At 36.7% G+C, this 14,245-nt stretch overlaps 1 long non-coding RNA gene across 1 annotated transcript; it reads left to right on the forward strand.

Moving 5' to 3' along the window:
* The first annotated feature begins 6,083 nt into the window (after window positions 1–6,083).
* Window positions 6,084–12,017, forward strand: LOC144359140 (uncharacterized). The gene is made up of 2 exons (XR_013421936.1): window positions 6,084–6,148; window positions 11,449–12,017. It is a non-coding gene; the product is annotated as an uncharacterized LOC144359140 (long non-coding RNA).
* Window positions 12,018–14,245: the final 2,228 nt, after the last annotated feature.

Genomic DNA, 14,245 nt, shown 5'->3' on the forward strand with positions numbered 1-14,245 from the left:
CAGTTCCAGTATGTAGAAATGGATGACAGTCAATGGCTTCTGCAACACAACGACGAAGAAGAGGAACGCTGTTATTCTGCAGGGCACCGCTGATAGCAGGAGATCGCAGAGCAGTTCATTTAAGTCTCACAGAATGATGCTTATAGCCTGTATCACTTGTCTCACAATATCGTAGCAACATACAGGATACTAGGTTGAAATGATGGACCCAATCTGTTCCCAATCTGTCTAGCCAATTGATATGCATAAATGACCCAGATTCAGTGACACCACCTGAGTTTCCACATGAGCCAATCAGAATGTGATCTTCCTAGCAGCTGTGTCACGTAGGTAACTCAGTAGACCATAAAAATCTTTTGTTATTCAAATAACGCACCTGGTAGATTCCAATTCCCCTTTCAAAGTTGTAAACACCCTTTGTTATATACATCACAAGCACACCTGGTAGATCCCAATTGTCCTTCCAGAGTTGAAAACAAATATGACCTGTCAATCCCCCTTTATGACATTTATCACACGGCAATGCACGCCGTTTCTTCGCATGCTTTCATGCACACTTCTATTTGCTGGGTTTGAGGCAATATGACAAAAACATAGAATCAAGGATACTGACACCGTGTAAAGGTACATCCTCTGAAAATGACGTATATGCATCAGCATTTCAGATATATTTAATTACAATACATTCTTTAGTAAACAGTGTCATCGCCTAGATGTGTGCATCGGTATGCATTGTTCGCAAAGAAATGTTCACTACAGTAAAGGCGACACTAGGGCGGCGATGGCCTCGTAAAATTACTTGTGTGTAGATACATATGTATTAAAAGTAGGTTGAAAATAGAAAGTATATCAATTATGTATGCTGTAACGTTAATGCGCTCATTTTAGCCTGGGTTATTAGGAGTTGGTATTTACAGATTACCAATTAATTTTTGTAATGACAATAACGATTAGCATTAAATAAAAGCAACTATCTTGATAATAGAGATCACAGTGGGTTCCGACAAAATATATCTTCAATAAAATTAATGGTCGATTAACTAAGAAAGAGGAGTAGAGATATTGTCGGTTTTAGTAATTGATTTTGGGGTATTAATAACCACTTTGTTATATACCGAACGATACATAAGATATCGGTGGATTTAGTACCAGACAACCGTGCGTTATTAGATTCTCAGTATGACGTACGTTTTGGGGTCACCTATTGTTAGTTAGACGTCGGAACCAATATATCTGAATCGTATTCCGCGAGCGTCAGGTGGTTGACACTTACCATCTTTAAGCCATATAGTTGTTGCACTGTACATCATAGGGTATTTATTTATCAATAGCTCTTATAATGTGTATTATTATACATCTGCCACCGAAACGTACATAAGTTACATCATGCCGTAATTTTGCGGTATTGCACTGGGTATTTTCATGCTATCATATTAGGAAACGCAAATTCCAAATCCATATTTACGCGCGTAAGCGTCCTCTAATAATAATAAAAAACATGGCAGCGCCCAGGGTTTGAACGGACTCCACACAAAGAAGTTCGCTAAATGTGTTCTAAACTTTTTGGATTTCGGCATTTCCATGATGTATCCTTTGGGGGAAAGATGTATAATAATAAGGTTATTACAAGGATACCGCAAAGTATGCACTCAGACAGTACGCCGCCGCATTGCCTTTGCTGTGTTTACTGTCTTCGTGTATACTTTTCGGTATCCTCGTATAACCATTTGTCTTATCCAAAACATTTCTTGTTATTCAGTATAAGAATTAGGCATTTTTTTTGGAAATGTTGTATTCAAATGTTATTATTATACCGTGACGCTCATTGATTATCATGACATCCGGCACACTAAGAAAATAGTTCTGATACTGTAACACCGGGATAATTAAAGTAACTCGTTAACATCAAATACATTTTCGTGCATTTTTAGTGGATGAAAATAATATAAGCAAGCCAAAAATAAAGGAAAAACAGCAATGTGGCGTTCTAAGCCCTTAGGGAGTTAAATTGCACTCGAAATAGAACTGTCATTTAACTATTTGAGATACACCGAGCGACAGCTTGAATTAGCCGTAGTCATTTTGCTTGGAAACAGAATTTCTAAAAGGTAACCGTTGTGCAACAACAACGTGCACAGCACTTTATCACACTGTCACGGCGAAAATGTGGAGGGCTGTGAGTTCAGTCGTTAGCGGATAATTGTTTTCGTGGAACTTAAGTAGAGTGTATTGAAAGGAATACATTGGAACGAAAGTGCCAAAAATATTTTACATAATGATTGTTAGCAGGCAAACATGACAACAAAGATGCCACCCCAATGATTCTCACTTATAATAACCACTGTATATTGGTTATTAATATAATGTCGTGTGATCTTGATTATTGGAATGGCGCGTTCTCATTGGTAATTCGGTATCACATGTAACCTGATTATTCGACGATAACTGGGTTGTAGTTCGGGTCAATTCACGAATATACGAACAAGACTAAAGACTTGCATGGCTTATTCATGAACCAATCAGAAAGTCGTATTAAGGACATACTAGTGTAAAAAAATGAAGCGCTACAGTTGCCATTTAGCGCGCGTTCAAATTTCGTGTTAACAAACAAGCTAATTTACACGGGTTCTATACGTGCATTGGGACCAATTCGCATTAAATAGTAACTGAGGGGTATACAATGATTCGTCTCACTGAAAGTGAAAATCAATTGTATATCGAAGACATATCCTTATATACCTAGAAGTGTACGATTGTCATGGAGTTAATTGTCAATTTCGTGTAGCGATCATAATTGTCACCTGCAATATGGGTACGTCTGTGTGCCCAAAGCGTCCGAAACCTCATCCTGTTTCAGCTGAAACTGTGCTAAATTTGCGTGTCATCCTTGTCACGATGTCACCGCGTGCGATCCGCCAGTTTTCATAGCGAGTGGAATATCAAAGTGGATTTCTGTACTCGTGTTGTTGTAAATTGGCGCGATTCCATATCTCACCACGTTTACTGTCCCTCCTGAGTCATTATTTAAAATTATACACTTGTTTACAGAATACATGGATACATCTTATACCAATAAAACAACAAACGTCTCCACAAGTGCGAATATGATATGTCGATATATGACATGCCCCGTGTGCGAGTGTCCTCGAATTTGGTGAGGTCATATGTATCCAACGTACCTTCCCAGTTTGTTTCTGCATCTGAGCCTTTTACGTTGACGTCTTTATCCAATATTGACAGATGGATCATATGTTACGAAAGGCAATATTCTCGATTAAAGGAACCACCCCTTTCCTATCCACTTGTAAGTTTCATTGTTTAGGTTTTTGTCAGATGTACTGATTTATTATTTTTTAAGTTCAGGACCCTTGGGTGCATGATCACCAACACGAGCTTGTCATATAATGGATTGGAATAATATTGCGGTCTGTGTCCAAATTAGGCGATTGAATGCTTCACCGTGATAGATTATATCAATATGCAATGCTCTTGTGAATTGCGTTATGATCAGTTAAAATTTCAACATTATGTACAATCTCCTGATATCTTGATGTATTAATAAAATCGTACTGCAGATATTTATTGTGGGATTCTAACTGAAGTTACTGTACGTAGTTAGGCGACTTACTGTGATCATATCAAACATGGCTGCAACCAGCCTCTTTGCTGTGACGTATATATGAATTCCAAGTATGATATAATAAGAGTAAAGGAATAGCAAAATGGGACAGTCAGAGAACTAATCATAAACACTGCAGGGCATATAATCAACTGATTATTTATTTAATAAACGAGCAAGTTTGGAAGTTTAGAATGTGAATATTCTGTATACTTGTTTAATTAATTTGTATTATTGCCAGCAGCCGAACGTCTTTGATTGGCCAGTGCAATTTGTCATGACGATAAATGGGTAATTACAGACGTCCGACTGATTGAGAAAAAACAAACATAGTGACTGTAAGCTCTGGGCGTCAAGTAACGACAAGAGGCCCTTGCGCTGATTTTTGTTTTATGTCGTTTCACCTGCACTCAATCGGCTGATGTAGTTTTGCCAACGCGTCCCGTTATGCTCGGAAAAGTCGTCGACAATTTATGAATATGAGAAAATCCTTTTACATGTCGGTACGTGTCGTAATTAGCTATCGGAGTGTCGCTTTGTGCGTGGCGCCGGTCATTATTTTCTCCCTCGTTATTATACAGACTCCATTTTCAATGCAGCATCCTGAATGTAATACCACTATGTTTTGTGAGACTGTTTCAAATTGCTATTCATTGAAGACTAGTGTGGAGCTGTGATTCCACTATGACATTTCAAAACAACTTACGTATCTTTTCCCAGTGAACCGAATAGGTTAGCTGAATAGTTTTACGGCATCGCTAGATGTCGTTATTAAACCTAAATGACGTCATGAGTTACATGTAATATATGATGTCGATTATTTTATATTTATTCACTCATTTTGTGAGACAGGTATCTTAATGATCATTTAGGTTTTTCTGCCATAATATTTCGAGTCATTAATAATAATGATAATGTGGAGGAGGATTTGGAAACAAAATCTGCACAGGGAATTGTGTTTAAAAATCTTAAAAAAACAACTGTATTTCTGTAAAAGAAATCACATATTTGATAATTTAAAGCAAAGCACATTTCAAATCAACCTCTTTCTGAGATAAAATCGAAAGCAAAATTAATTTAAGTGGATAAAACAATAAGAAATGTCTACTGGTCAACCCTCATAGTATCCTAAAAATATGCAGCAGACAACAATGACGTATATTCAACTATTTTGACCCTGCCCGTACTGACATATTCTATTTTTAGATTAATAATTGTTGCATTGGATGGCGACCATATTTCCCTGTTCAGGCACATCTATTAGAAATATAAAATAAAATTGCACGACACAGAAAATTCGATACGAAATCACTGAGAACGGCATTTATTTATAGACAATAGTATATTGAATGGATTACTCATTACCCGGGGAACAATATGATAGCGCGGTAGGTACACACTAAAACCTTCTCACCGGGAATGAAACCTGACTTATAATAAAGCTCGTAAATTGAAATATTTGTTCTATTTCAATTGTTGTAGTCTGTTTTTGTACAACTCATGTCAATGTTTAATTGGGGTGTAGCTAGAACGATTGAAGCGAATAACCATGAATAATTATTGTTTTATGTTAAGTCATATTATATTGTAACGCCATCGGCTATGTGTAAACATACGTTCTTGTATAATAATTACACAGATTGTGGGCAACTCGCTCACTCGCTCTCCCTAATTATGGCAACTGATATCATTACACACAAAAATATATATTCATTTGCTTGTTGTAAATATAAGCAACTGGAATGTAAAAATACAAACTGAACTAGATAGGAAAGTTTATATACTCAGGGAAGCCCAAGAATATTTCTAATATATTTTAAATATTTCATACATTACATTCAGGTCAATAATGCAGTGATATGATGTATGTAGTACGCATCAAATGCGACATGATTGATTTTTTCACAGAACTCGCTGAATATTCACTGCCAAATTCATCAGCTGACAGTCAAGATAGTTGCTTGTAAATACTGATAAATAAATCAACAGTTCCTATATATTAGGTTCTTATTTCAAATAAATATTGAGAACTGACCTTCGTGTATACTACTACTGCTGTGCTGCCGCTTCCCGAATTACGCAGTTTTTATGTCACGCAAAGCTCGGGATATTTCCGTACTAGTATGCAGCTGCTGTTGAGCAACTAGCAATACATTTGGGTCGCCGTGATAAGCGGCAAGGCGAGTTTAGTTTTACTTTACGCGTTGCTCGTCATATCCATGCGAGACTCAAGTTAGAATTTAAATAATACAAGTACAATGAATAACCACGGTTTCGCTTTCAGATGCAACCTTTTCCAATGTTGACAATTAAATAAATAATTGGGTTTCACCACTGTAATAACCAATGATTCCAATATTGCGTATAAATTCAGTTGGTATGGTGCTATATGCATCTGGATTAGAGTAAGTTCCGTTGGATGGCCACAGTATATATCACCACGTCATGTCACGAGTGACTATTATGCCTCGCTCTCACACAGTAAATCAGTTTACTGTTATTGGTATCTACGAGCTGAACCGACGTGAGGTAATATTTTTACATATTTTTAAAGTTTGCTTGTGTTTTATTTTGGCTTTGGGACTGGTAGGCGGATCGTAACATTTTTCGGTGAGAACCAGTGAAACTAGCGTACTTCCTACTATAGCTTACGTTACCGTTTTCTTTTCTTTTTTTATTTATGTTATTTATGTTAAAAAATCACTACCACCGCTATTATTACATGACATCGAGTATGACAGATACGTAATACTTGGTGTATGAAAAAGTGGATCGTATAGCGAAATTTACAAGTCCAAGAACACAAAACAACTCTCGTTAAAACCAATGAAATGGAATCAATAAAAAATATGTCGAGGATTGCCTGGGCTCAGTGAGCTCTATTTACGAAGACGTGATTGCCACATTTGTCAGAATGAGCTTTACGGAAAGTAATATGGTCGAAATCCCTCAAAGTGGTGGGCACTGAAGTGCAACATCCGCGACTAATCATAAGCAGAACAGAGGCAATTGAAGTCGTATATTGCCATTAATCACAGTAATATTGGTTGATACACTGGTGATAATATCCGCTGTGAGTATTGATTTCGCTTGGCGGATACGAACAATTATGGCTAGCGGCAACGCTGTCAAACGCTGACCGAATACGAGTAGTGTACAAAGGTGCATCATTAGACGTGACATGACGGACAATTAGCGATTGTAATTTTAAATTGAGTTATTTTGGATTGGATAAGCAAATAGTTCAGCACCGGGGCCACAGTGCAGCTTTAATTTCATTTCGAGAGCAATAAATTAATGATATATTTGTCCAATAGACGTGATAGCGATTACTTATGACATGCGAGCCAGTAGAGAAAATAGTGTACAAAATAGACCAACGATCAACTGTTTGAATGTCTGAACATTAAAAAAGCATCGCCCGGCAAAAGAGATGTTTTACATATGGGTTGTAGAATTGAGTGCGACTAGCTATCCGATCTGGTTGCAATATATATCGTTCGTGAAGTGGCAAATAATAAGTATTGTTCAAACATACTTTGATGGATGAAAAGGAGTGTGCGAGGAAAGTTCTGTCTGTTAATTAAGGCGAACATGCGTAAGTGGTGTATTGCGATGAAGGAGCCACGGAGATTTTAGTTAAAACTCTTGCGTTGATTATATATTAAAAAGGGAAGTCGTCGACTAAGTGACGTCAGATTATGTTTGTAGGCGATTATTGCCTGAAAATGGAATTCACCAAAAATATGCATATTATATGTCAATTTCAAGATGTCACTACGTTAACAAGTAAATCTCTGTATACGTTGTGATATTTCCATATCAACGGCATCGTTTTGTTTTATACCACAGAAAATTGCAAACATAAAACGAGAAACATACTAGGGAAATGGCTTCAAGAATAACTTAGTGATACCTTGAGAAGTGTGTGTATTTTTCTAGATTTTTTTTTATTATTAGTTCCGGGAGTGATCACATGCAAACAAAAACTATGCAAATTAATTTTCGCGGTGCGTAGTTTAAGAAATGACATATTTGCGTTACATACTACGCAGCAGCTACGCTCAAGGCAATTTTGATTTACATTGTCCAATTCTGAAAAAGAACGGAAGTATATTGCTGGAACATACTTGCTCATCTTTGAACCTTGCCGAAGCGACCCATCTGTGCTAAAAAATCACTATTAACTCCTCTCTGATAAAAAACCGACATTGTTCGAACATAAGGGTAGGCAAGTAATATCAATGGCGGTTGTTTGGTTTGACGTCATTCGCACACTAGTACAGTTGATGTTATTTTGTTGGTTAGCTTGTTGTTTGTTTGTTTAAACGTAAATCAATCTTTATTGCCCATAAATGCTGATTAAATGTAACTTACCGCAAGCCTGAAACTACGAAAGGTAAATATATGACGACCACGAATGGTGCCAACTGTTACACTGTTATTGACAACTGTGACATCGGAATCCTGACGTAATCGTAGTGAAAAGAATGGGACTTGGTTTCAAACACCGAGGACGGTTGGGAAGGGCACTTTGCAATTCGATATTTAGCTAATACCGCTGAATAATCTATTATTGAGGTAATAGTAATGAAAAGAGTTTACATAAATTATGTCCACGCTATTAAGTAACAGCTGTGGTAAGCATGATTTTCATCATTCAGGAATGAACGGTAGCACTCCTCCGCCGCCATTTCATTGCAAACTATATGGATTTATGTGTGTTTATATAGTACATAATCGATATATGCTTTGACAAGCTCATAATTTAGAATGTGATTTTTTTTTCTTGTGTCTGTCTGCTTATTTCTAACTGTTATTTTAAAAAATGCACGAAAGACTACAGTTATTAATGCGGGAATTTTAAGTCAAGTACTAAGCGTTTTCCCTACTTGTTACAACCCGAAATGCCGGTAAAAACATCTTAGTAGATTTGTGCGTATGCTAAAGTTCGTGTTCAGTGCCGATAGTATATTCCGTTACGCGCCACATTGTTGCTATGACTTGATGTGTGTTCGTATATGACGTAAGAATCACATATTCGTACGTGTCTGTGTCACTTTCGATCGCGCTTTTACGGGTACGTGACTGAATTATATAGTACTCGGTGCAAAACGAATAATAATCTGAGGTTACCACTAGAATTCCGCAAAATATTCATGAATGCAGTTCAGCGGTCGTTTGAGGTCGGTGCGTTTCCGTGTTGTACTGCCTAAGTGCATACGTTGCGGTATTCTTATGATAACCATATTATTATACATCATTTTCTGATTGTAGTATAATAATTCAAAGAGCGATAACAGTTAATGGTCGAACGCTAGAACAAATGCAGATACGGCTTCTTATTGAACGGTACATCCTATTATTTCGAATGTTAGAAGTATCACAATAAGAGGTTACCACCAATTATCACTTATATAGGCTGATAAGAGTCAACCAGCTAATAAGTGATATGAGGTGATAAACTCCCGAGTGTTAAAACGACAATAAAATTTTATAAAATGATTTTATGAAACCTGTAATTACCGTTACTAATCATATGCTAATTTATGCTAATTATACGAGTGTGTCGTTGAAAGCAAATTTGCAGTCATGGCCTCAACAAATTTTCAAAATCGGCAGAAATGGTACCCTTCTTGGCGATATTATTTTGAAAATAATTGCATTATTCGCGTCATCGTTGTTTCTAGTAGTAATTGTTTAATTTTGACGAACTCTGAGTCAAAGTGTTATAAGGTCCAAACGAGGTGTCGGGAACTGGAAGTCGAACGCCACACATCGGAGAGAATACGCCCAGAAATGTATAAAACGATACAACATTGTAATTATACCAACAGTTTTACCTACTTTTACAATGTTAACATTTTTGTTGTATACCCCATAATTTGTGCACGTTTCAACACATTACCAACTTTATATCAGCAGCAAACCTATTTCAATCACATCACACCCACGTGATGATATGAAACGCGTGTCAGCGCAGTGTGACGTCACACCTAGGTGATAAAATGTCTGCGTATATGATAATAATTAATATCGATCACCCTTTGACTTTTAAAAAAATGCTCACGAAATATCGTACAATGATTACCCAATTTACACCATGTGAATATTACTGGATAGGACACCTTATCAATCTGTGAAGCCGCAAAGTGTTAGTATAACACATAATTGCATCGGTTGGCTTTTACTTTTTCAAATTGAGGGGGTTGACATTTTCCAGATAGTCAACTCATCATTGTAGAAAACAGAGAGCGACAAACGGTCTGTTGATCATGATTATATATTCATTCCTAAGCAGTTTCGAAATAACGTAATATCGTATATATCCTGAATACACAAAGTAGTCGACTCCGCCTTCATAGTTTGCAGCGTATTAGCCCAAATGTAATCTATACAATATTACGACCTTCAATTGCTTTTTAATCAGTGTTATTTGCGACTGGCGTCAATGTCTATTTGAGTGTGACTTTGCTGTTAACAAGTATTCAATTGCATTATTATGGTAGATTGTATAGCTATTTAAATACATGCCAAGCTAGCAGTGTGGTTGATCCGACGTCATCCATTCTGCTAACACATGTTCATAGATTTGGTGAACATCCATGCGTTTCACAGTACATGACCTTGGATTGTAATTGACTATAACGCTATCAACGACAATAATGTTACAGCACATCCGGATGAGCAGATTATTGTAATGAACAGAATCTCCGCACGCCTTGTTGGGCGTTTTGTAATGTATTCCACTCATTGGAAAAACGTTCGTTTCAAAATTCAACCCTTGTTTCGTTGAAGTTGTCGCATATACATGACAACAGCATTCAAGTTTAATCAATAATAATATATTATCTATATCATCGCACTTTTCTTCTTACTGCGGAGAGACGAATTAGAGACCGACCTATACTCAAATCAAGTGCATACTGTCAATTAAGCACAGTACCACGATTGACTTAACCACTTAACCGCCGTTATATATCCGTTCGCGTCTGGTGGTACTAGATGTTATCCTCGTTGCGTTATCCAATAAAAAAATCCCCATCATCAACATCAATTATTTATAATTTATTTGCTTCCAGCTACATGGAAGGTTTTTACCCACGAAGTACGTCATGGCACGTAATTTCTACTGGCCTTTTGGCTTGTGTTGCAAAAATAGTGATTCACCTCATTCTGTATATTTTACATCTGAATCCTATTTTTATAACGCAGAATTGCCTCAGTACAAAAAAACGTATACTTTGCACACATCATGACTACCATTCGCTGGAAATCAGCCACACAGAATACGCTAGCATATTCAAACCTAGTCTAACGCAGCTGTAACGACTATTTTATTTCAAATTGGGGTCAGCGAGCACCAAGCTAAAAAAAACATCAGGGTTACGAAATGCCGCCAACAGCAATAATTTGTTCTGTACAGACGTATTAAATTGAAAGCACATGTATAATTGCAATACATGAACACATTTGTTCTAATAAATTGCGTGCGTATCCACAAACTGAAAAATGTAACTGCAAGACATCCAATCCGTGCAATAATTGTACCATGAATATAGCGATGTATTCACTGGCTATGTGGATATGTGATGACACCGTCGTTGAAAACAGAATGGTTTGAATGTTAAACGTGTCGACTTCAGTGATAACGCTATTGATAGAATGTTAGAATATCCCGTTTGTTTGTATGCATATTAAATATTCATTTAATCACGCCTTGGGGAACGAACGATTGCAGCATATGGTTTTGTTCTACCGATAAAAAAAACACGTCCACCCCTGTATCACAGATCGGGGACATTATAAACGTTTTTTTTTTTTTACAGATTCCCAACGTGTGTTAACACACGCCAACATTGATTGTACAATGATATAACTTGTAATCAACGCGAAACACTGATGTAACAGTAACAATACAATGTGTAACCTACAAAATGAACACTCACCGCTTGGCTGTGGATAACATCTCGTGTAAATTACCGCACGCTATGCCTCGCAATATAAACTGATATCTGTTGGGGGAGAAACAATTTCGATGTGTGACCGTGTTAGCACTTTGTAATCGCTAGATCATGCCACTGGATGCACGCTCAAAATCAACGAGATGTATTTCACATACGGAGTACAATGTACCATATGTCACACAAATTATTATTTTATCACAATAGCAGGCACCATAATTAAATGATTGATGTTTCTGGTTGGGACTATAACACATTCGAATTATTGAAATGATGTGTTTTTTTATATATACTTAGTCTATGTGAGTATTTAACCATATGTTTTAATTTGTGCATTGTACACTTTGTGGGTTTTGCGGGTTATTGCGTTTTATGGATGTTTACGTTTTAGAGGAAACAATAGTATTGGTTTATATGCATACCATGACGTGAGATACCACGCGGCGCATAACTTATGTGATTAGGGGGGGAATATATTACTTCTAGCACAATATTGGCCATAATTAATATTATTAAGGACACGCCATTTATTTGAATATTTTCATGTTTATAACAAGAAAAACAACATCAATTGTGGGTTAGTTTCTATGTCGTTACTTTAGCGTGAGAATTTTGTGCAATATATTACCGTTGCACCGCCTACATTTATTCCGTATTCTTCTTTCGTGCGGATAAAATCTTTCATAACTCGGTTTCTTGCCAGCGCTTTCACTGCCCACTGAGGCGCAGATCTGTTGCGTGCAAATCAACGGTTTTGGCAGATGCATTGACACCACGATGAATAAGATCGAGATTACTGATGCAACAGGCTTTTATGCGACTCTACAAGTCACTCAATAAGGTATCTTCAATAACACTCTTACCTTTACAAATGTGTCTAATGTAATGCATTCAGTATTACATTTACACCAGTCCTGGCAGCAGCACTTATCGTGTTCATATCTATAACGTGACTTCGATTCAAATCGGTTCACGTGGGCCGGGCTTTCATAAGTCATCTACAATCAATCCAATTTCAAATCAAAGAATGGTATGAAATGTTCGAATGAGCGAAACATTCATTTATTAGGCACGTCCTGTTTCAAGGGAGAAACTACTAAGAAACCGCGATATCATAACAACATAGATAGAATAATGAATACGGTCGATTAGTATTCATATTGAAATCTCATTTCTATGGTAACAGCGCATACTCGTAGATTACCAACAATATTGAATTAATAATATATTCCCCAAATGATTAGTAAATGAAATCAGGCCGCCCTTATGAACGCTCGTCACGTGATTTGCAACTTCAAGTAATTTGACGTTGCGTAGCATAAATCGTCAAAAATATTTCAGCTGCTACAAGTTATGATTAACTGCATCAAACTGGAATGAACTAAGTCCATTAAGACGTCGTGTACTTAGTGTCGAAACTGCGACTGTTAATACTTAATTAATGCGTAATATATTCTGTGCACTTATATTACATACTTCGATTATAATTAGTAGGTTGCGGTCAAACGAATGCCATATGTTGCTTATAGATCCTCGTGTTGACTGATGAATGGTCATTACGAAATGATTTGTGACAGGAGAGTGGTAATTCATGTGACTTGATTAATTAATATTGTAAGTGGGCTTCGTATTATCGGCGTTATGGCCATATTTTTACATTTTGCGGTTTTGTGTATGTTTCAGTTTTGGAAAAGAGCACAAAAGAACAAGGCCGCACATAAACGTAATAATAACTCTTAAAATAATATATTTCAGTTAATATATTTAGATTTTGTGAGATTAGAAAACACATTTAACGTATATTGAAATATACCAAAATAAATTGTTCTTGTGAAATATGTGCAAGAAGTAGATTGTCATCTTGCAAATGACTGCAAGTAAGCCATAATCTGCCGAAGGGTGATATACCAAGAGGGGCTGATACTCTCTTCCCACGTCTGGTAAACGTTTAGCATTAATGTATTGCATGTAACGACTTCCACAGTTGGCAACTACATCCGTTTAGCTTGTCAAAGAGTCAATGTATCGAATTAATGAAAGGACAGACATTATAAAATTATTAGCACGACAAAATTATGTCAAGTAAAACACATAACCACTACACTGGGGATAACAAACACTTATTTGATTGATTGATGGGTTACCTTAAAGATTGGTTGGTAAGCACAGTAACAAACAGACATTGTGCATGCTCCTTGAGGACGATATAAGCAATTAACTCCATTGTGGATAAATGAGACGTGAAAGATTGAATATTGACTACTTGGGCGCAGACAAACGGATACTTAGCTGCATTAAATGCAAAACATTATAATCCGAGCAATCAACGCATTCTACTGTGCAAATTGTTTACAAATAATCTAGGCAAATAATCCAACTAACTGATAGTAGAATTACACAGCTCAGCAGCAGAAAATGGAATTTTCCTTGGAGACAACACATTATTTATCAATTGACGAATAAATGCAGAGTATATGAGCAGCACAAAGTACCTTCTTTATCGCTCAATGGATGTAAAAGTAGAGGAGCCGGCAAGGATGCAATTATCACTGATGATTGTTTTTTGACAATAAAGGCTTCAATTAATAAGACCTTTCATATAGCAGTTAAGAATCACGTACAGGATATTTCGTCCAAGTGGATGGAAGGTAATGACCAGACT

This window comes from Saccoglossus kowalevskii, chromosome 3 (genome assembly GCF_978046115.1).
Source record: "Saccoglossus kowalevskii chromosome 3, keSacKowa6.1, whole genome shotgun sequence".
NCBI lineage: Eukaryota > Metazoa > Hemichordata > Enteropneusta > Harrimaniidae > Saccoglossus > Saccoglossus kowalevskii.